Genomic DNA, 22,016 nt, shown 5'->3' with positions numbered 1-22,016 from the left:
CAGGTAAATGGTCAGAGGGGATTTACCACGAGCCTAACCCACGTGTATTTCCCCTCCACTGCTTTTGAACTGAAATAGCTTTAAAATGAGTCCCCAGGGAGACCCGATGATAAGCTATGACAGTTCGACCTGACTGCATCGCAGAGGAGTTTTGAGCAATGGTCAGGCCTTATTTTCAACGCTCCTCTGGATTGGTTTGAATCTCTTGGTGGTATTAGCAGTCCATTTGTACACTTACCATGGTAAGTCACCAGGGACTCTGGCTGTCGCTGTGTGTGCCACCTGACTAAAAGGACAGAGGGAGACTGACCCACAGGGCTTCTAGGTGTCATTTCTACAGAACACATCACCAGGTCTTTTGTCCCAGCAGGTAGCTCTTTTGTTTGGAAATTGTCAGTCAATGGAAGACAGGTAACAATGAGCTCATAACCTACTCGGAACTTTTTTAATCTTCAGTGAATTGCTCGGGTACTCCCTACACAGTCTAAGGCCTCCAGGGCTTCCTCTGCCCCGTGACCGTGACCAACCCCAAACCCCAAATCACTGCCATCAGCCAATGCTGACTCGTAGTGACAGGAGTGTGACTGCTTAATGGAGTAGAAAGCCCAGTCTTTCTCCTTCAGAGCTGCTGGTTGTTTTGAAATGCTGACCGTTCGAATCGCAGCCCAACTCACAACCACTACACCAGCATGGCTATGGCCGTTGCTTACTTAAAACACAAACCCTTGCCAGCATGCCAAGGGCACCCCGCGGAGATTACCGGGATGACTGAGTTTGTCACATTTTGAAAGCAAGATAAGGCCAGCCCAGGGGTGAAAAGCAGGTCGGATTTGTATCTGTGGAAGCAATTGCTTCCTGCTCTTTCAGAGGAGGAGTTGTGTGTGTGTGTGTGTGTGTGTATGTGTGTGTACGCTCAAACACAGGATTACCTGGTTCCTGCCACACTCAGTACACAGATTAGGGAAACCACAAAAGTGTTCTTTTCACATCAAAGCCCATTGAACACCTGCCCTGCCATGAAGGGGAGGGTTAGCACCCTACCTGGCAGAGGCAGGCCTTTCCCCGTGCTTAGCCGGTCAAGGGCAGGGAGTTGGGGCTGATCCACATGAAAGCAAGTCCGTGTCACAGCAGCTGCCCTGGGCTCTAGCTCCTCCCCTTGTGCTCCTGGATGAAGAGTGAGTTAGGAGGGGGACAGCTCTGGGAAGACTGTCATTCCTGTCTGGGGTAACCAAGGTCATGCTGGGAGGTGACTACGGTATGGACACCAGCAACTACAGGTACGGACTTTCTTCAAGGTGGAATTCCTTTTTGTCTGGGTTTCTGGCGGACTAAAACGAGGGATCTGTAGAGCAGTTCACACGATCACCCCTGGGAAGTGAAGCCATGCCCCAGCGCTGTTCATGGACGGCTCTGAAGCTGCAGCATCTGTCCGCCCCTCACACCTGCTTCAAGGGTCTGATCTTGGGTTTTCGGGCTTTTTCCTGGAGCATATGGGCTTTGTGTCTCTTTACCCAGGGCTGGCTAAGACCCCGAAGAGGCAATTATGTGTCACCACAGCAAGATACAGTCCCTCTTCATACAAGCAGCAGATGTGCTTCATCAAACAGAGAGATAACAGGTAACAGTAAGTTGCTTGGGAATTCTGCTCCCAATAACAATGGACTCTTCCTAGCAACATGCACCAATCCAGGCCATCATGACATTTTTCGTCTTAAAGTTGAAATGAATAAGACACTTGGCTCTGATCCAGGAAGACTCCGGAAGGTCCAGGACAGTCTAAACGATAACCTCAGAACTCTACTCAATACTGAAAACTCATTGCCATCAAGGAGATTCGGATGGAGTAGAACTGCCACTGCAGGCTTCTGAGGTTATAAAGTACTGCTGGAGAAGAAAACCTCTTCACCCAGAGGACCGGCTGGTGGTTTCAAACTGCTGACCTTGCAGTTAGCAGCCCAACACATAACCCACTACACCACTACCACTACCATGTTTCATTGCCACCCAGTCGCTGCTGACACACAGCAACCGTATATGACAGGGTAAAACTAACCCCGAGTTGCTGAGACTGCAATGCATTATGGGAGTAGAAAACACCCTCTTTCTCCAGAGGAGTGGATGGTGGTTTCAGGCTACTGACCTTGCAGTTAACAGCCCAACAAAGAACCACTATGCCACTAGGATTGGAAAAATGGCACTAAAAGAGAACGGAATTTCCCACAAACTTTTTGTAGCTCCATCATAGATATAAACATATATTATAAAGTGAGGTTATCCAAGTTTCTTCTCTCTTGCTCTCTCTTCATAGACTCTGCTTTATTTTCCTTTGGCCTTACACTCACTTTTATTAAAACAAACAAACAAACAAACAAACAAACAAGCCCACACACAACTTACAAAATACCCGAACAGCAGGAATTAGAAGGGTAGAAAACATGGGGCTTAGCAGGCTAAAAGAATTCCTAGGCTCCCAAACAAAACAACGGAAAATTATTTTGTTAAAAACACAAACATGTTTTAATTTTAATGGGATTTGTGGATGTTTTTTTTTACTTAAGACTTTAAAAAGCGGGGTGGGGGTGGGGCGGCGGTAGTGTAGATTTAGAGACAAGAACGAAGCTTCTTGTACTGTATGAAGCAGGGCCCAGCCTCTCCTCCTTGAAGACCTCTGGAAAATACAGAGGCCAACCTTCCCATCCCATTCCGCCTGCCATCTACAAGTGCAGGCACCCTGGCCCACCCTGGGCATGATGGGCAGAGACTGCTGAGCATCCGGGATGTGGTTGACCTTGGTGACCAACTCCTACCTTGGTGACCAACTCCTGCCGTTTCCCGAGCAGAGCTTCTCATTCTCAATGCACATGTCTTTCTTGAACTCGCCTGCCACCAACCGCTTAGCTTCCATCGCTACATCAGCACCAGTGCCCTGACCTGGGCATCCAGCCTCTGACCTTCACTCGCTTTGTTGTACCTGGTCAGAGCCTCTGCCTTGAGCCTGGACTGCAGCTGCACAATTTCACCGGTCTATCCTTTCTGCTCAGTCTCCAGGCTCTTCTGACATCTGTTGGGGATGGAGACATCCCGAGATTGCTTGCACCTATTAACGACTTCATCATGTGACAGTAGAGACCTCTCTCTCCTTCACCAGGGCCAGGACCTGTTCTGTAATGCAAGCTCCTTGCATCCTGGCTTCAGTAGCTAGATCCTTTGTGATGAAGTCCAGCCTCAGAGTGAAGAACAAGATGCAGAAAGCAGCCACCAACAGGGGCTACTGTCGCAGGAGGACCTTTTGGAATGAACAGTGGACCCCAGTGTCCCGAAGGTGTTCGACCAAATTTTCTTGTATGCAGCAATCACAGGATGGTCCAACAAAAGTGTCCAGACAGGTGTGGTGCAGCTCATCTGGGGCCGGCTGACCTCATAGGGATGATCAGCTTGGAGGTTCTGGGCCCCTTCAGGCAAAATAATCTTCACAGTTAGAGGTTCTACCACTTCTTCTTCAAATACATGGTCCACAAACCTCATCTTCAGTGGCCACCAAAATTATAAAGGTCCTCCTGCCCAGAAGATTGTAGCCCACAATGTAATGGGTTTTCCATTCACCAAAAGGCGGGAACTAAGGCTAGATTTCCATCTCCTCAGACTCGTTCAAAATAAGGAGGTGACTGGTAGAAATAGCACAAATCTCGTCCCGGTGATAAACATCCCGGCAGCAGCAGAGGTCTTGTTTTAAAAGGACAATGGAGGGTAATCATTGCACCAAAAAGGCCTCTTGAGCACAGCACCCATGTGCTTCCAGACCACATTGGCTTCCACAGCAATATTACCCAGTGAGAGACCTCAGCGATGCGGACCATGCTGGTGAAAGTCAGGAGTGGGCTGCTGTTCTGAAGTGTACTTTAAAAGCCTCCTGGCTATAGACAGGCTCTCAAAGGCCCCCAATCCAGGAGGTTTTCTGAGCATGTGGGCTGCCCCAGCTTGGTGTAACTTTCAATATTTCAGGAGGCAAGTTCACACCCATAGTTTGTATCTTTGTAGGCTAGGGAGAGTAAAAATAATGGTTTCCCTCCAACTCTACAAATTGTTCCTCTGATCAGGGGATCTGTGTTGACTATGGCTGAAGGAGAGGGGTGTAGACAGATTCCATAAGAATGTTTATATATGATGATGGGGAAATAGATCTATGTGCATATATTTATAGGTTTAGTATTAAGGATGCAGGTGGACATTGGGCCTCCACTCAAGCACTTCCTTAATGCAAGAATATTTTGTTCTTTTAACCTGGCATTCCTTGATGCCCACCTTCCCAACAGGATCACTGATGACAAATGGGTACATAAGCAAATGTAGTGAAGAAAGCTGATGGGGCCCACTATCAAAAGATATAGCATCTAAGGTCTTAAAGACTTGAAGATAAACAAGCAGCCATCTAGCTGAGAAGCAACAAAGCCCACATGGAAGAAAACACACCAGCCTGCGTGATAATGAGGTGTCAATGGGATCAGTTATCAGACATCAAAGAACAAAGAATCATATCATTGTGAATAAAGGGGAGTGCAGAATAGATACCGAAAACCCATCTGTAGGCAACTGGACATCCCTTTGAGAGTCATAGGGAGGAGGTGAGCCAGTCAGGGTGCAGTATAGCACCAATGAAACATACAACTTACCTCTAGTTCTTAAATGCTTCCCCCGCCCCAACACTATCATGATCCTAATTCTACCTTACAAATCTGGATAGACCAGAGGATGTACACTGGTACAGTTAGGAACTGGAAACACAAGGAATCTAGGACAGATGAACCCCTCAAGACCAGTGGTGAGAGTGGCCATACTGAGGTGGGGGGTATAGAGGGAAGGTGGGGTCGAAAGGGGGAACCGATTACAAGGATCTACATATAAGCCCCTTCCTGGGGGACGGACAACAGAAAAGTGGGCAAAGGGAGATGTTGGACAGTGTAAGACATGACAAAACAATAATAATTTATAAATTATCAAGGGTTCATGAGGGAGGTGGGGGAAGGAGGGTAAACATGAGGAGCTGATACCAAGGGCTGCAGTAGAAAGCAAATATTTTGAGAATGAGGATGGCAACAAATGTACAAATGTGCTTGACACAATGGACGGATGGATGGATTGTGAGGAGTTGTAAGAGCCCCAATTAAATGATTGGAAGGAAAAAAAAGAAAGAAAGAATTGCAATCTTAGCCCTGGAGCAAGACCAAACGGGAGCTTGACCACGAAGAGCCTCCCACTGCTGCCTTTAAGTGTGAAATACCTGGCTGTTGGTATCCCTTACTGCCAGGTGGCTTTCTTTCTCATCCCCTCCCTTCCCTTGCATGCCCAGGTGCACAGCTCTGGCCTCCAGACCTGCAGGACTGACTGGGCAGGGCTGTGGAGCCACTGCCTGCTGCACCAAGACCACTTCTCGGGGGCCCTTGGCCAGGGGGTATGCTGCATGTCCTCGTGGATCATCTGCAGTGCTTCCGGGGAGCTGCTGGCCAGCGCAGGGACCCCAGCCCGGAGCAGTAGGGGGCTAGTGGGGAGCGAGGGCGGAAGCCTCCATCACCAGGACCCAGCCGAGCTCTGTGACCTGCCGCCTGCCACTGCGCTGCTGCTCTCAGGCAAGACCTACATTCTATTCCAGAACAGGGCAAGGATGCAAGAGATGGCCGTACCTTCTTCTTCTTTAACAATGCCATAAAGCTGGACCATTAAATCCTTAAAACCTTTTCTGAGGAGAAATGAAAAACAAATAAGTGGCAAGTCTGATTTCTTAGACGATTGCTTGAAGGGTTGGTTGCTGATTGCAAGGCAAATCCAGTCTTGGTAGCAGCCCCCTCGTCCCAGCTCCAATCACTCATTTTATTATCCGTTCTTTCATCCCCTGCCCAGTGATGCCAACGCTCCAGGACGTGAGGTGCATGCAGAGGGCGGTGGGTATTCTTTGACTAACCTTTGTAGACATTGCAACACTTGCTTGACAGGAGGGCAAAGGATGAGTGAGCTAATACAATTGTTTTGGGGAAAGTTTTCATCTAAAACGTAGTTTCTTGCTTGTCATTTTTTAGTCGTCACAGAAGATCATGAAGACATTGTTTATGGCATCGGTACAGTTGGGATCTATTGCAGCAGAAAGGATCCTTTATTATTTACGGCATTCCAGCAGATTCTCATTACTTACTACATTTGACAAACAAAACCCAGAAAACCTTGATAAATAGAAACATGTGTCTCTCTTTTCCCAAATTAACTGTCATTTTTAGTGGTTAGGAAACCAAGCTTCCAAATACTTATGTAGCATTCCTAGTTTGATGAGAAGATTAAAATCCAGGTCTCTCCAACCCTAAACCCCGATATCATAAGGTGTTCCAGGTTATTTCTGTTGCAGTGTTTTCAGATGCAAGCAATGGACGCAACATGGCTTCAACGTAAAGGAAATCGATGACCTCACAGACCAAGATCAAGGGTAGGGCCAAGATCTAGGTGAGTGATACTCTGCTCTTCTTGGCTCTGTCCTCTTCTGTTTTGGATCCACCCTCTAACTTGTGCTACGCTGGAAGGAGAAATAATAAGTAAATAAGTACATGTAAGGAAAAGTCAAGGGCAGGGGCTTCTCTTCCTGAACTTCCTTCTTAGGAACCAAAATATACGCATTACCCAGACCTCTTCTTATATTACAATGGCCACAAATTATCTATGAAGTCAGTCTAATATACAGGGAAGCAAATCAAAACCAAAAACGAGAGAAAAACTTCTGCCATTAAATTGATGCCCACTCATAGTGATCACACACACACACACACACACACACACACACACACACACACACACACAAAACACTGCCCTTTGACTAAAAGCAGAGCTCCTGAATCCTTGGGTAAATTAGTCGTTGGCAAGGGAATGAAGTTAGGGTCAGTAGTTTTGTGAGGCCCGGTTGACTAGAGAAACAAATCCAGACACACGTGTGCTCATGTATAAGAACAAAGGCGTCATTGTGCATCAATAAAACATCCCAGTCCAGTTCAACTCAAGTGCCTAAGTCCAACACTCATTCAAAAGTCCCTCTTCAGACTCACACAGCCACAGAAGGTGATGCAGAATGCAGGAGGATCACAGGCAGGGGGTGCCGAGCTGCGTGGACCCTGTGGCATGGCTGTATTGCAGGGCTCGTGGAGTCCCAGTGTGTCTCACCCAACAGGAAGGAAGGGAAAAGCAGAGAGAGAGAGAAAGGTTCCCAGGCCCCTTCGTATGAGAAGGCCACCCTACAAGAAGGTGCGATCCGACTGGGATCTGATTGCCAGGCTAGACTCCACCCCTGCATTTTAATATAGCAATTAGACTGAAAGATGTGACTAACACAGTAGTATAGGATAATGAGAAGATTTCTGGACTGGGAGGTCAGGAGTCATGCGTCTTAGTCTGTATCTGTCATCTGCTGAGTCTCAATAGTTTCCCAGTTTCTCAGCCTTTCTTGGATGTTACCTTTTCCTTACCGGTGAAAGAGACCATTCCTGCTCTTCTGATCCTGGATTGTAAAACAAGAATGAAGCAATGCCTGTGGAAAGATTTTATAAGCCATAACACACTATTTAATACATGCTACTAGTAACATGACTGAAGGAACTTTGAGTCATGAGATACTTTTTCAGTTACAATCATCATACGTGATGCTTGATGATCATCAGTGGTGGTAATTAAAAATTTTTAAGGATTTCCCAAATATTTATATAAATTTACTTTTATGCTAGTAAATTAAGTGCAAAATTGCAGCAAATCGTAAAATTGATTACTTAAGAAAATCATTTTCTAAACATCCTCGAGAATTCCAAGAGTGCTTATGTTTCAATAATTACAATAGACTATTTAGCATGCAAAGGCATTCTACTGTGCAGATTATAGCAAATATGTATGACACTGAGAGGAAAGGTGTGGTAGTTACATAATCTGGTGTCAACATGCAAAGGGATGGAGTCTAGCCTGTCAATTAGGTCACAGCTTGATGACCTCATTTGGAAGTGCCACGGAAATAAATAGCTCACTGGAGGTCAGAGAAAGACAGACTCTCTGGTTCATCTTCCTGCTGACAAGCCACATGGAGCTTCACTGATGCAGCCAGAGCCATGGAGTTGGAGGAACCACATGGAGACCCACACCAGTGCTGAGATGCTTCCACCACCACTAGATCCACAAGACTTTCCACCCGCTTGCCTGTGATCTTCCTGCATTCAGCATCATTACCTGGCTTCATGAGTTTAAAAAGGAATTTATGGACTAGTATTGACATATAGCCTAATATTGGACTTAGGGACTTGATCTGGATGTTTTCTTTATGTACAATTGCTATTTGATAGAAAGTTCTCTCTTACACATATGAGTGTCTCTAGATTTGTTTCTCTAGTCTACCCAGACTAATACAAATGGGAATTCCAAAACACTTCATTGTGTTCATGTGGAACCTAAACGTGGATTAAGAGGCAGTCACTGGAACAGAACAAGGGCTTACTCCAGTGTCTAAAAGCAGGCAAGGAGTGTGTCAGGGTTGTAGCTTTTCATCATGCTTATTCAATTGAAGTTGCTGGACTACGTGAAGAATAAAGGTGCATCAAAGAAAAGCTCATGAACTACCTTGGGTGTCCAGGTGACACACCATGTTTCCTGAAAGTGAGGAGGCCATGAAGCACGTGCTGAGGAAGGAAGGTCAAGGACTGCAACTTTCAGTATGGATTACAGCCCATCTTCATAACTGGACCAATAGATAACATCATTGAAATTGAAAAAAAGATCGAGTGGTCAAATATTTTATCTTGCTTGGATCCACATTCAATGCTCATATAAGGAGCAGTCAAGAAATCAAAGGATACATTGTATTAGGTAAATCTACTGTCCAAGACCTTATTGAAGTTAAAAAGCAAAGATGCTATTTTGAGGATCAAGGTATGCCTGATTCAGACTGTGGTAGTTTTGATCACCTCATATGCATATTAAAGCTGGACAAAGAATAAAGAATCCTGGAGAAGGAGAGATGCATTTGAATCGTGGTGTTGGTGAAAAATATTGCCAGTATCACGGCCTGCCAGAAGAACAATCTGTCTTGGGAGAAGGGCAGCCAGAATGCTCTTAGAAGTGAAGATGGCAGGACTTGACTTTGACCATGTTGTCAGGAGAGACCAATCTGAGACCAGTCCCTGGAAAAAGGCATCATGCTTGGCAAAGTGGAACACCAAAAACGAAACTCACTGCCTTTGAGCTAATGAATCACAGTGACTCTACAGGACTGGGCAGAACCGTCCCTTGGGGTTTCTGAGACTCAAACCACTTATGGAAGTAGAAAGTGACTGGTGGTTAATCCACTACACCACCAGGGTTCCTGCTGTTAAAGTAGAAGTTCAGCAACAAAAGAGAAAGGCCCTCAAGGAGATGGATTGACACAGTGTCTGGAGCCCCGGGATCAAACGTAACAATAATTGTAAGGGCAGGGCTATGAATTGGAGCCCATTAGATGGCACCTAACAATAACAACAACAACTAATAATTAGTCTATTTATAAATAAGTGGGAGTATCAAAAAGTTTGGGGATAATTCCATTACCTTTTCATTTTATTTTCCACAAACTTTTTGATGTCCCCATCACATTTTATATTCCTTTAAACAGCAAGTTTGCTACAAATCCTTCAAACATTCTTTCTCAAACAATTATTTTCCCCAATTCCATAAACATACAACTACTATTACCATGGCAGTAGGGGAATGTGCATACCAATGTGTACATACCAATGTGAATCAGAAACAGATTCTGTCTGAAGAAGAGAGGCTATTTGGTAGGATAGGATTCTAGAGAGCAGACTAGATAAATACATCCACAGAGACAATAGTGAACAACACTAGGAGAAAGATAACATATTCATACGGTCCCTCGCATTGACTGGATAGACTCTTGGGTCTGGGGTCTGAGACAAGGGCACAGCCTGAAGTCTGGAGTGACCTGAGAAGAGGAGGTACACTACAGAGAACCAGCCAATAGCTGAAGGTCCCCCAGAAAGTCAGCCTATGGTGGGAGTTTCACCATTAGCAGAATTTAAGGTTTGGCTCTCCGTTCTGTGGGACTTTTTGAGCTAGCTATGGGCCCATTGAATTTCCAAAGTATTCCCTTCAAATCTTAAAAAAAATCCATAAATAGCTATCATAAATGTGAAAAGATATGAGGAAGTAGAAGGTAGTCCTAAGTAATTCAGAGGATGGACACATGATTTCCTGCTGTGGAGTACCATTAACAGACTGCCATCAGGTTGATTCTGACTCAAAGTGATTCTAAAAGAGAGAGTGTAACATTTCTTAGGATTTCAGAGACTGTAAATTTTTATGGGGCCAGGCAGATTCTTTTTTGTCTCTCAGAGTGGCTGGTAGGTAGTTTGAACTGCCAATCGTATGGTTAACCCATTACACCACCAGGGCTCTAGTGGGCTTAGGGAAAGCATCAAGGACAAGACATCCTTTGGGCTGGGAGTTGGAAGACTGGACATGGAAATAGCAAGTTGACCTTGGCTCAACATCAAAGTTGTCCCAATGTCTTGCCTACTCAACCGGAATGCATAATTGTAAGAGAGACTTAGCAGAAAATAAAGTTGGAAAGGTAGAGATTACAGCTACATGGTAGGGTGATGGGGCATCAAGCTAAAGAACTTGAACTTTACTTAGTAGGTAACGGTGAGTCCATGGAGGTGGTCTGACTGGAGCCTGGGAAGCACACTAAGAATTTGCACATCTGAGCAAGAGGTCTACACAATGTGAATTAAGCCAGGGTCATTGGGATGGAGATAAATAGATAGATAAAACAGATACCTTTTGGTTAACAGCTGAGTGCTCTATCCACTCTGCCACCAGGCTTCATTAGAAAACCCATAGAGTAACTGATGTAAAGAGCAGATGGAGAGGAGGCAAACCATTCATTCACAAGTGACAAAAAGTCAATCTAAGCTTGAATTGAAAAAGAAGGGAAATTCACGCAAAAGTCCTGGGAACAGGTTTAGCTTTAGGAACGGCTGGGTCCAGGGCTCAGATGATCCACGAGGGTCACCACCATGCGACTTTCCTTCGGCATTGACTTCCCTTTTAAGCAACCCCCAGAAACTACTGACTCAAGTTTCCTGAGGCTTAAATCCATCTTCAGAGAGAGAGAGCTGATCTTATTCAGCTGGTCTAGCAAACGTCCAGACTTCATTCTGATTGGCCAGAAAGGGCCACCTGCACATTTCTGAAGCGATCCCATTGGCTTTAAAGGTCATTTTCCGATTGTCTTAAGCCCTATCTGGCCCCTCCCCACCCCACTCTTACTATCATTGGCTAATTTTTCCCTGAAGATAACCTAACATGGGAAGCAGGGTCACTAAGAACACTGCTCGGTGACTCACACCAGCCCTCATTCCAAAGGAGGAATTCTTGCTAAACTAGAAGACACGATTCCCAACAGTGATGACTCCTTCTCATACCATTCGCTCAACTGCAAACATTTTTGCCATTGTTTTACATGAATGCCAGGAAGAGTTCAAGTCTGAGGAAAGAGTCGGGTATCTGAGAGGGTTGGCAAAAGAAGTAACAATCCCTCTAAAGTAAGAAAAAGTTTAGTTTCCGTGGGATCGATGCCAGGCATTGAATGCCAACCAGATGCCGACCCATCCTTTGTATTTCATTTGAAACGGGATAAGAACGCTAAAAATAAGGTGGGCCTGCCTATCTGCTTGATCCGACAAGTCCTTTGCACAGAACACATCCACAAAGCGTGCTTAAATTAAAATCATCCCACCTGGTTGAGTACTTTGGGGAACTTCCTCCTTCCCAAGTAGTCTTTGGAAAAGCTTTGGTAAAGGAAGATTGTACTAAGCGAGTCAGTCATTCTGTGAAGTGACTCTACCACCCCAGTACGATGCGAGCGCGTCCAGTTTCAGGTCATTACAGTCAGGTGCATACACCTGAACGGCGCTAAGGAAACATGTTGAGTCCCATTAAGAGACGTCAAAAATTGGAGTGAGTTGTTTTGTTTGCTTGCTTTTTCTCAAAGGAGACATCGCCATACTTGAAAAGTGCTGCAAAGGCACCAATGGAGCGTCAATCAAGTTGTTACCCAAATCCACCCCGGCCGCATAGACATTTTTAAACCTCAGTTAGCGTCACTCATTCAATTTTGAAAGTGTTTGTTGTCATCCTGTTGATCCCAAAATGCTACACCATGGAAGTCAAAGGAGACAAAGGCTTAAAAATCAGAAGAAGTCGATCTAGTAGACCTGGCTTTTGATTCTGCAAAGCAGACCCGAGCACTGGTCCGGCTCTTGGCTTGCTGCAACACAATTTCTGAAGCCCAGGAACTTCAAACCCTGTTTATGTTCTTGGGAATTGTGTTGGAAAAGCACAGGTGTTAACAAGGGCAAGTAGGGCAATGCAGGCTGGGGAAGAATCACTTTCCCCCTGATTATGCTACTTTTCGAGCTGAGGACGGGACCGATTGGAGACAGGTGGAGGGGGAAGATTATGATTTCAAATGTCTCTAGATGCCTTTTGGACTTCAATGCTTCCACCAACGGCATCATGCTAGATCAAGCAGAGGCTCAGCAAAATAGAAGACTCTCAAAGAATTGGATTGACTCAGTGGTTTGCAAGGGTGGGCATCAACATGTATAGTGTTGTGAGGATGGTGTAGTCCAGCTGGTATTTCTTTCAAATGATGCTTGCAGCCAACTCCAAATCACCTAGGAACCCAGACATAAAATAACAACCAGCCAGAAACCAGAGACGGCCGCTTAAGTTTGCTGATCTGCTTCTAACATAATGTCAGACACAGTACACACTCAATCATGATTTGATGCATGAATTAGAGAATGAATACTTGACTGTGAAATTTTTCCATGTGTGACTTTTCTTGGGGGGGACTACACATGACCTCAGAGGGCCACGGAATGGAGACTCACTTTGGTTACCGATTAGCAGATAAGGTTTCTGGTGCTGGCTAAGGAGTTATGCAGAAAGCATTTGCATCTTTACAAGCATCAGCCATCTCCTTCCCAAACCAATTTTGAAATGCTTCAAAGTCTTTTACCACAGAAAACAAATTCTGGAGCAAGAATTCAGGAGCCGAACCCTAGAAAAAAATGTAACCCTCTGTTGAATAGACAAAGGGACTCTGGAGGGACACTGGGTCACATGCTGCTAACTTCAAAGTCAACTGTTACAACCCACAAGTGACTCTGCAGGAGAAAGATGAGGCTTTCTGCTCCTGACAGCCTCAAAACCTCAAAGGGGCGGCTTGATAGCATCCCTAAGAGTGCAAACTGATGATGTGGAGTGAGTTAATAAACAATGCATTCCAAAGAACCAAGTGGGAAGGATTGTTAGTAATTTAGCAATGGAAAACTAGGGAAATTCTTTAAGGTCTGATGCCATGGTGACTCCCTCTCTATATGGCTAAGGAGGTCTGGTGGAGCTGTTGGGTAAGTGTTATACTTCTAACCACAAGGCCTGTGGTTCAAACCCATCAGCCTCTCCGCGGGAGAACAATGAGGCCATCTGCTTCTATAAAGATGCACAGCATCAGAAACCTACCTGGCGGCTCTGAGTTGGAATCAACCCTATGGTGGTGGGTTGGGTTTGGTTTGAGCTACAGCTCTGCAGGTTCAAGAGTGAGGCTCTCAATGCAAGAGAGGAAACCTGAGCCTGCCTCTTTTCATGACTGAAGAGTTCTGAGAACCTGAACTAGGAGTCAGACTCATGATAATTCTTGAAAAACCTCTGTGGTTTTCTTCCTATCTTTCCTTTCTGCCACACTTTTGGATTCCTAGTTGCTGAGACTTAAAGAAAACACTAAAAGTTATGAACCTGACCATCAGGTGGGTGGCCAAGAGATAATCACAACTTCTCTTCTTTCCCACCACCCAATATGCTTACTGTTGTGCAGGGCCAGGTTCTCACTGTCTCGTGTTGTCATTACATCTGAAAAACCAGGGGGGAAAAGATTTGAAGATAGGAAATGGGGTGGGGGAGGGGGAGTGGTGAAGGAGATAGAAAGGTATTTCAAGAATCCAAGTAAGTCTGACTCATAGTAAATGAATTTAATTAGACATGGAAGCAAAACATTCCAAGGCATTTCTAGGAGTGTGTGTGTGCGCGCACGTGAGCATGCACACAGAGAGAAAAAGAGAGAATGAGACAGACACCAACAGAGACAGACGGAAAAAGAGACCCTGAAAACACTGTCCCAGTCTGGTTCAGATGGAATCTATAGGGATGTTCATCCTTTTGGAAATAGGTGACTCAATGATTTGGGCCCTTAAACCCCTGTCTTTGCTCTGAAGGCTTGTACATTCATAACCGGAAGCCCTGTCCCTGGAGGCCCTCTACTTGTTGACAGTTATGAGCTCTATTTCTCTTGTGTCCAGAAGACCTGTTGGTCACACACTTGGCCTTCTTCATTCCCCACCCTCGGGGTCAATGCCACATACTGTCTCCTTGGCAATCCTAGTCTCTTCCAGTGCCCCCATCCTTATTAAGGTACTTTGATGGGACTGGGAGGCTTTGAACTGCTACCTGAAGGGTTGTTGGTTCAGCACCCCCAACTGATCCTTGGGAAAAAGCTGCCTGGAACTTCCCAATAAGATTTATCACCTTGCCGTACCAAGGGCTCAAATAGAAAGGAAATGTTTAAAGCAGTGGTTCTCAGCCATCCTCATGCCGCGACCCTTTAATACAGTTCCTCGTGTTGTGGTGATCCCCAACCATAAAATTGGTTTCATTGCTACTTCATAACTGTATTCTTGCTACTGTTATGAATTGGGTGGCCCCTGTGAAAGGAACATTCAACACCCCCCACCCCCAAGGGGTTGAGACCCACAGGTTGAGAACCGCTGGTTTAGAAAGTGATGATGACAACATATGTACAAATATGCTGGATACAATTGATGTATGGAATGTTATAAGAGTTGTAAGAGCCCCTAATAAAATGATTTGTTTTTAAGAAAAATATTTCTAGCCGTGGGATCTGTGCTCACAGAGTCACGATAAGTTGCAATCGACTTCATGGCAACAGGTTTTGTCTGGGTTTGTAATACTTAAAATGGTACCTGGTACGGTGGGACTGGGCTAGTGTTGATGATGGTTACTGCTCTTCTTCGTCTCAAGTCTACTGACCTCAAGTGGAGAACTTCACATTCCTAAGAACTTCCAGACAGGGTGACACCCATCTCAGTGGGATTAGACTGCCCAGGGAAATGATCCCCTTGGGGGTAATTCCTCCCAGTCTATTGTGAAAATGAGCCAAATAGAAAACTACTTAATTCAAACAGAACAAAAGCGCGATGATTCAACATGAGGAGGGAGGGGAAAATATCAGTCACAGCCACGCAGAGGCTTTCCCCACAGGCTGCGATGCCCTGCTGGGGTTGAAGCGGCTTCCTCTCACCCTTGCCCAGGCAGCTGTTGCTGTTCCGTGGGAAATGTCCCTAGCAATAAGACCTTGGAGGCATGCCGTGTTTGGCTTCAAAACATTTAGTGGACTTTCCTGAGTATTGCTTCTGTCCCTTTCTTACCACGCGAAGGAAATCCCTAGGATTACATTTGGTACTGGGCATATGCCATTGATGGGTAAGCTAAGGTGCATGCAGAGCTGTTGCCTTTGGGTCTCAGAATCACATAGTTGAGGGCAGGCTTGGTAACATTGGTTCTAATCTCCAAGGAGAGTGGAAGAGAGGGCCAAATAAGGTACCCCTCCCAGTGTGTGCTGCTTGGCCTATAGACAGTTAGAATATGGGCAGAGCCCGTGACCTAGAATCAGTGTAGCATTATGATTTGGCAATGAAGAACATCACCTCCCGTGCTGGACAAGCCTGGGCTAGAATATCAGCTCAGACAATACCCGCCAGCCACATGACTCAGAGCAAACAACTCTCCCGAGCCCCAGGTTCCTCATCTGCCAATGAAAACAGTGGCAATTATACCTCATTGGATGATTAATGTGACTGGATGAGATAATCTCTTTGAAGAGCATAACCAATGGGATTAACAAATAGTTAAAAACTCAATTACTTACCTCTTTATTCATTTAATAGGTACTGATTATGTGCTTTTCTGCTACGCATCATGATAGGTGCTGGAGACCCAGTGAAGACCAAGAGAATGGTGTCTCTGCCCTGCTGGCGCTCATCACCTCCCTGCGGAGGCAGATGCTCCACAAATCAACAGTAGGATGGCAGGCTGTCCTGGATTACGAAGGAGCCATCAGGTGATGGGGTAAAAAGTTACCCGAGGAAGTCAGAGAAGCTGGGGTAATCAAGGAAGGTCTGAACAAGATATGGGGCTGAGAGCGAAAGAGCGGTGATGTGCAGCTGGGATGTGGTGCCAAGAGTTGTCAGATAAACATTCCAGGTAGAGGAAGCACGTGCAAAGGGCCAGGAGGGAGGAATAGGGTTGGTGTGTTCCACAGAATGAAAGGAGGCGAGTTTGAGCTCTGAGAAGGGGGTTTCATGGGACCAGAGTTGACAGTACTTTGTGTATGTGTTTTCTGCAAGCAAAATAAATCGGATCATCTGATTTAGGGAGCAGTGTTTAGCCACGTGGTTTCATGTCTGCTGAGGTGTTTTTCTAAGCATGAGGGACAGAGTTGAACAAAGACGTTGAGGATGAATATAAAGATGTGACTGTTTAAACCGGGTTGGGAAGGATATGAGTATAGAGGTGAAGGGTCATAGGGGAAAATGGTAGGGATGAAGACCTACCGTTTTTGGTTTTGATCAGCTGGTTCTCAGGGAGCAGGGTGGAGTGGGCACCAGTAACAAGGTCTAGGCACCAGTAACAAGGTCTGTGAGTGATGATCCCTTTGGGGGTCAGATGACCCTTTCACAGGGGTCACCCGATTGATAACAGTAGCAAAATTACAGTTATGAAGTAGCAATGAAAATAATTTTATGGTTGGGGGGGTCACCACAACATGAGGAACTGCATTAAAGGATCGCGGCATTAGGAAGGTGGAGAATCACTGGTCTAGGGAATGGCTAAAGGAGAGGGTGTTTGAGGAAGATGAGAAAGGCAAGGAATGGAGAGACCAGAGATCTCAATAGTCCATTCATACATAAGCTGATGGCACCTGAGAAGATGGCTGAAGTAGGGGAGGAAAGTGTGTTTGTCTGTGTAGACTAGAGAAACAAATTCGTATATACTCATATGTGTATAAGAAAGAGGTTAATATACAAGAGCAGTTGAATATTGAGAAAACATCCCAGCCCAGTTCACATCAAGTCCATAAGTTCTATATTACCCTATATGTCTGATACCAATCTCTAGAGTCCTCTTCAGACTCACAAAACACATGCAACAGCACCGAATGCAGGAAGATCACTGACCAGTGGGTGAGTGCAAAGTCTTGCAGATCCAATGGCGGCAACCGAGCACTTGCAGGGGTCTCCACGTGGCTCCTCCAGTTCCCAGGGCACGGGGTCTGTCAGCGTAGTGCCATGTGTCTTGTCAGTAGACCGTATCTCAGGGAGTGAGCACGGAGAGAGTGTGTGTGTCTCCCACTTCCAAGGAGGAAATACAGGAATTTGAAGAGCCCTCAGGTGAAGGCCCCACACAGTGGCCTCATTGGCTATAACCCGATTGACAGAGTAGACTCCACCCCGTGCTCCTAATCCTCTCAAGTCCCAAATTTACACCAGATACTGTAACTACCACAGAAAAGAAGACCAACAGTATATACCAAATCCTTCAAGGAAAGATGGAGAGTGTGTGACTGATGAGTTGGGGCTGTAAGGCACTTATATCACCTACAGGCAAGGAGTTCAAAAGAGGTGCAGTTTTTAAAGAGAGGAACGGGAAAAGGGGGAGGCATGGTTTGCAGTAGCAGTAGGAACAAGGAGGACGCCTCCTAGTCCCGAGATATACATGGGATGAGAGGGAACACAGCCTTGAAAGGCTGTGGGGTTTTCACAAGGCCGGAGGTAGAGGTATAGTTGGAGCTATGAGGAAGACAGGAAGTTGGCTGATCACAGATCTAATTCCTGAGGATTCTGAGGACCCTAGAAAAGGGTTCAGAAGAAAAGTGAAGGATGACAAATTGGGTTGGAGGGCTATGGGACATGTGCACCCCCCGCCTCGAATATCTGTGAGGTCCTGCTGACTCCTGCCACTGCACATCTCAACGGAACAGCAGTAGAGAGACTGCTGCGGCTTGTCCCTCTCTCAGCTAGCCTTCCCCCTTCTGGGCATAACCAAATACAGTTTGTCCTTTTCTTTCTCACGTTCTCCAAGAGAAAATACGTTTATAGCTATTCTCAATAATATTAACTCGAGGGAACTGATTACAAGGATCTACATGTGACCTCCTCCCTGGGGGACAGACAACAGAGAAGGGGGTGAAGGGGGGTGCCGGATAGGGCAAGATATGACAAAATAATAATCTATAAATTATCAAGGGCTCATGAGGGAGGGGGGAGCGGGGAAGGAGGGGGGAAAAATAAAGAGGACCTGATGCAAAGGGTTTAAGTGGAGAGCAAATGCTTTGAAAATAATGAGGGCAAAGAATGTACAGATGTGCTTTACACAATTGATGTATGTATATGTGTGGATTGTGATAAGAGTTGTATGAGCCCCTAATAAAATGTTTAAAAAATATTAACTCGATGTACAGATAAGAGCTGGAAATGCAGGGAATCCAGGGCAGATAAACCCTTTCAAGACCAATAATGAGAATAGCAATACCAGAAGGGGAAGGGGAAGGTGAGGGGAGAGAGGGAACTGATCACAAGGATCTACATATAAGCCCCTTCCCGGGGGGCGGACAACAGAAAAGTGGGTGAAGGGAGACATCGTTCAGTGTAAGACATTAAAAAAAATTATCAAGGATTCATGAGGGAGTGATGGGATGAGGGGGAATGAGTGATACCAAGGGCTCAAGTAGAAAGAAAATGTTTTGAGAATGATGATGGCAACCTATGTACAAATATGCTGGACACAATGGATGTATATATGGATTATGATAAGAGCTGTATGAGTCCCCAATAAAATGGTTTAAAAAATAATGTTAACTCCACAGTTGAACAATCCTTTTACAATCGGTATGAATGATAGGTGCTCAATAAATGTTTTTTAAATATTTGGAAGAACTCGTAGTACTTCTCCCAAGACAGATTTGTTTGTCATTTTGGGTATTTTCAATACTTTTTGTCATTACTATAATTCAAATGCATTGATTCTTCTTTGATCTCCCTTATTTAATGTCCAACTTTCGCATGCATATGAAGAGGTTTTAAACGCCATGGCTTTTGCTAACATGAAGAACGCATTTGTGGACTGCTGCGGTTGCGGTGAGGTTAAACTCTATAATTTATCATCTCCCTTATGATTCATTTGGTTCCTTGGGGGTACGGTAGCTCAGGAGGTTGGGAGAAGTGGGAGCTAACAATGATGAGCACAAGAAAGAAAAGAAGTCCTAAAACTGATTGTAGTGATGATTGTACAACTCTTCTGGATATTTTTGAATTGTTGAATCGTATGATATGTGAACTATATGCTAATAGAATGGCTGCGGAAAAAGGAAATACCATGGCTTGGGTCAGGTGCTCCCTAGTCCTCAAAGTAACATTCATGCTGTTCAATCCTCTAAAAAGGTCTTGTTCAATAGATTTACCTAATGCAGTGTGTCACGGAACAATAAGTGAGAAGTGACTCAATTCAAATCATCATGAAATATCATTGTGACTGAGCAGTTCGGTACATCCTACACAAATAAAATTTAATCACGAGTTTCATTTTCAGGTGATTCAAGCAGCACTGTACCTGTAAAGGTAGCAGAGAAAAACCAGTGTTCTTACTTTTGAAGAGGCCCTGGTTGTGCAGTGATTACATCATAGGCTGCTAAGAGCAAGGTTAACCGTCGGGAAGCTTCAGAGGCTGCACAGACGGGGAAGACGAGGCTGTCTACTCCCACAAAGCTTCGTCTCTGAAACTCAAGGGGCATGTCGACCTTGTCCGGTAAGGTCGCTGTAGGTTGGCATGGACTCGAGGCCAGAGAGTTCGTTTGTTTGTTGATTTGGTCACTTTGTGTAACAGAGAAACTACGGAAACCTTTGTAGCCTAAGGTGAAACGGTCTAAAACGGGGTCAGAAGTAGCTGAAAACTGAGGATTCAGTTGGCGGAACATCTTTGCTATCTATGTAACGACAAAAACCCTGCGGATGCCAAGCTCTGGAGCTGAAAAGCCTATGGCCATCTAGGAGATTCGGACTCGCTGTGACCCTCTGGGCCGAGCCCAAGTGCTCCACAGAGCGTCCAATCCTGCACATCTTAACGGAAGCAGTCAGCCACACCTCTCTCCTCCGGAGCTGCCCGCGGGTTCAAACGCCTGACTTTTCCGTCAGAAGTTGAGCGCTTGGCTAGTCTACTGCCAGGGCTCCTTTAAAGAGGAAGAGTCGTCTCAACAGTTAAAGATGCCATTGCACGGATTACCGTTCGCTGCTGCTGCAGGGAACCCGGCCCCAAAGGATGGGCATTGGAGGTAAAGCAAACACTGTCGTCATTTGGATGGAAAGCAGGCTTGGGAGCACTTAGCGAATGAGAGGGTCACAAAGTGAAGGAGCAGCGCTAGGTGTATTCTCAGGCACGTTAGCAGTGGGTATTTGCATTAATGTTTGAAAAGTAAAGAAAATTAAGATGGTTCCAAAGGGAACTGATTTATTACATTAAAGGGAGGATACGGATCCAGCTCCATCCACTAGTAAAATGGATGAAATGCCTAAAAAGGTCTAGGGACTTACAGACAAATAAAGCCACATGAATATAACACAATAAGCACAATGCACTAAGCTCTTTTTTCTTCTTTTTTTTTTAATAACAAGGTATCAGACCAAAGATAATTTTTAAAATACTAACTAGCTAAATGAACAAATGAAGAAATTGTTATGCATTTAATGTATCCATTTGTATAAAATTAGACATAAAATACTTAAACGACTTCCAAAGAGCCCTGGAGGCCCAGTCGCTAAGCATTTGGCTGCTCACAGAGAGATCAGAGGAAGGAGCACACAAGTGCTCCCCGGGACAAAGCGGAGGCTGGCTGCTCCCAGACGACCAGACCCCGAGAGCCTACGGGACAGCGGCGCCCCAGTCTGGAGGGTCTCCATCAGATAGAAGCTATTTGAAGGCAAAGGGTTTAACTTTTGGTTTTTAAGCTACTTCCAAGGTCATTTTAACTTAAAAGTAACTTTTGGGGGTGGTGGTGGTAGGAAATGGGATTTTAAACTTCTTTAAATAAATTTGTACTCGTAAAAACTCATATTGCTGTATGGATTATGATAAGAATTCTACGAGCCCCCAATAAAATGATTTTTTTAATTAAAAAAACAAAAGAAAGAAAACCTCACATTGCTACAAAGTTCACCCAAGCATCCCAAACCAGGAGGAGCCAAGCTGTCTTGTCTGTGCTGGGGAGGAAGAAGGTGGGGGCTAGAGTGAGTCTTCAGAATGTTTCCTTCCTTGTTTGCCTTTTCCATCTCGAAGATGAAGTCAGCCTGACACAAATGTGATTTCCAGCTGACCCAGCATCGGAGGTGTGGCACATATCATCAAGACAGGACATCAACTGAAAAGGGACTCAGAGGTGCTAGAAATACTGCCTCACAGTAATTTTAGGAGAGAGAGAGAGAGAGAGAGAGAGAGAGAGAGAGAGAGAGAGAGAGAGAGAGAGAGACCAAGAAGCAACCCCGAGACTCCTCCACACTGAATGTGTAAACACCAACTGGAACTAGCTGTAGTTTGGTGAAAGGAACACAGATGTGTTTTTGCAATCGGCTATTCTGAAATAAATTTCTAATTGAGTATCTCAGGGACTGTATGGTCTTGGGCAGCTTCCTTAATCACCCCCTCCCCCACCCCCTTTCAAGTCTCTCATCTTGAGAAGAAAGATTATAAAAGCTTCTTCCTCCCTTACAGGGTCCAGCAGGTTGGGAAAGGCTCTGCGTGTTTGCTGTGGTGGTGGAGTGGTG

General features: G+C 45.2%; 1 long non-coding RNA gene and 1 pseudogene across 1 annotated transcript; one reads left to right on the top strand and one right to left on the bottom strand.

Moving 5' to 3' along the window:
* Positions 1-2,559: 2,559 nt before the first annotated feature.
* LOC142444978 (dolichyl-diphosphooligosaccharide--protein glycosyltransferase subunit 1-like) lies at positions 2,560-11,252 on the bottom strand (annotated as a pseudogene).
* Positions 11,253-16,127: 4,875 nt separating this feature from the next.
* LOC142446976 (uncharacterized) lies at positions 16,128-21,291 on the top strand. Its single transcript, XR_012784050.1, has 3 exons — positions 16,128-16,264; positions 19,278-19,340; positions 19,792-21,291. It is a non-coding gene; the product is annotated as an uncharacterized LOC142446976 (long non-coding RNA).
* The last annotated feature ends 725 nt before the right edge of the window (positions 21,292-22,016 follow it).

This window comes from Tenrec ecaudatus, chromosome 4 (genome assembly GCF_050624435.1).
Source record: "Tenrec ecaudatus isolate mTenEca1 chromosome 4, mTenEca1.hap1, whole genome shotgun sequence".
Classification (NCBI taxonomy): Eukaryota; Metazoa; Chordata; class Mammalia; order Afrosoricida; family Tenrecidae; genus Tenrec; species Tenrec ecaudatus.
This window is presented reverse-complemented; position numbering and strand designations above follow the sequence as displayed.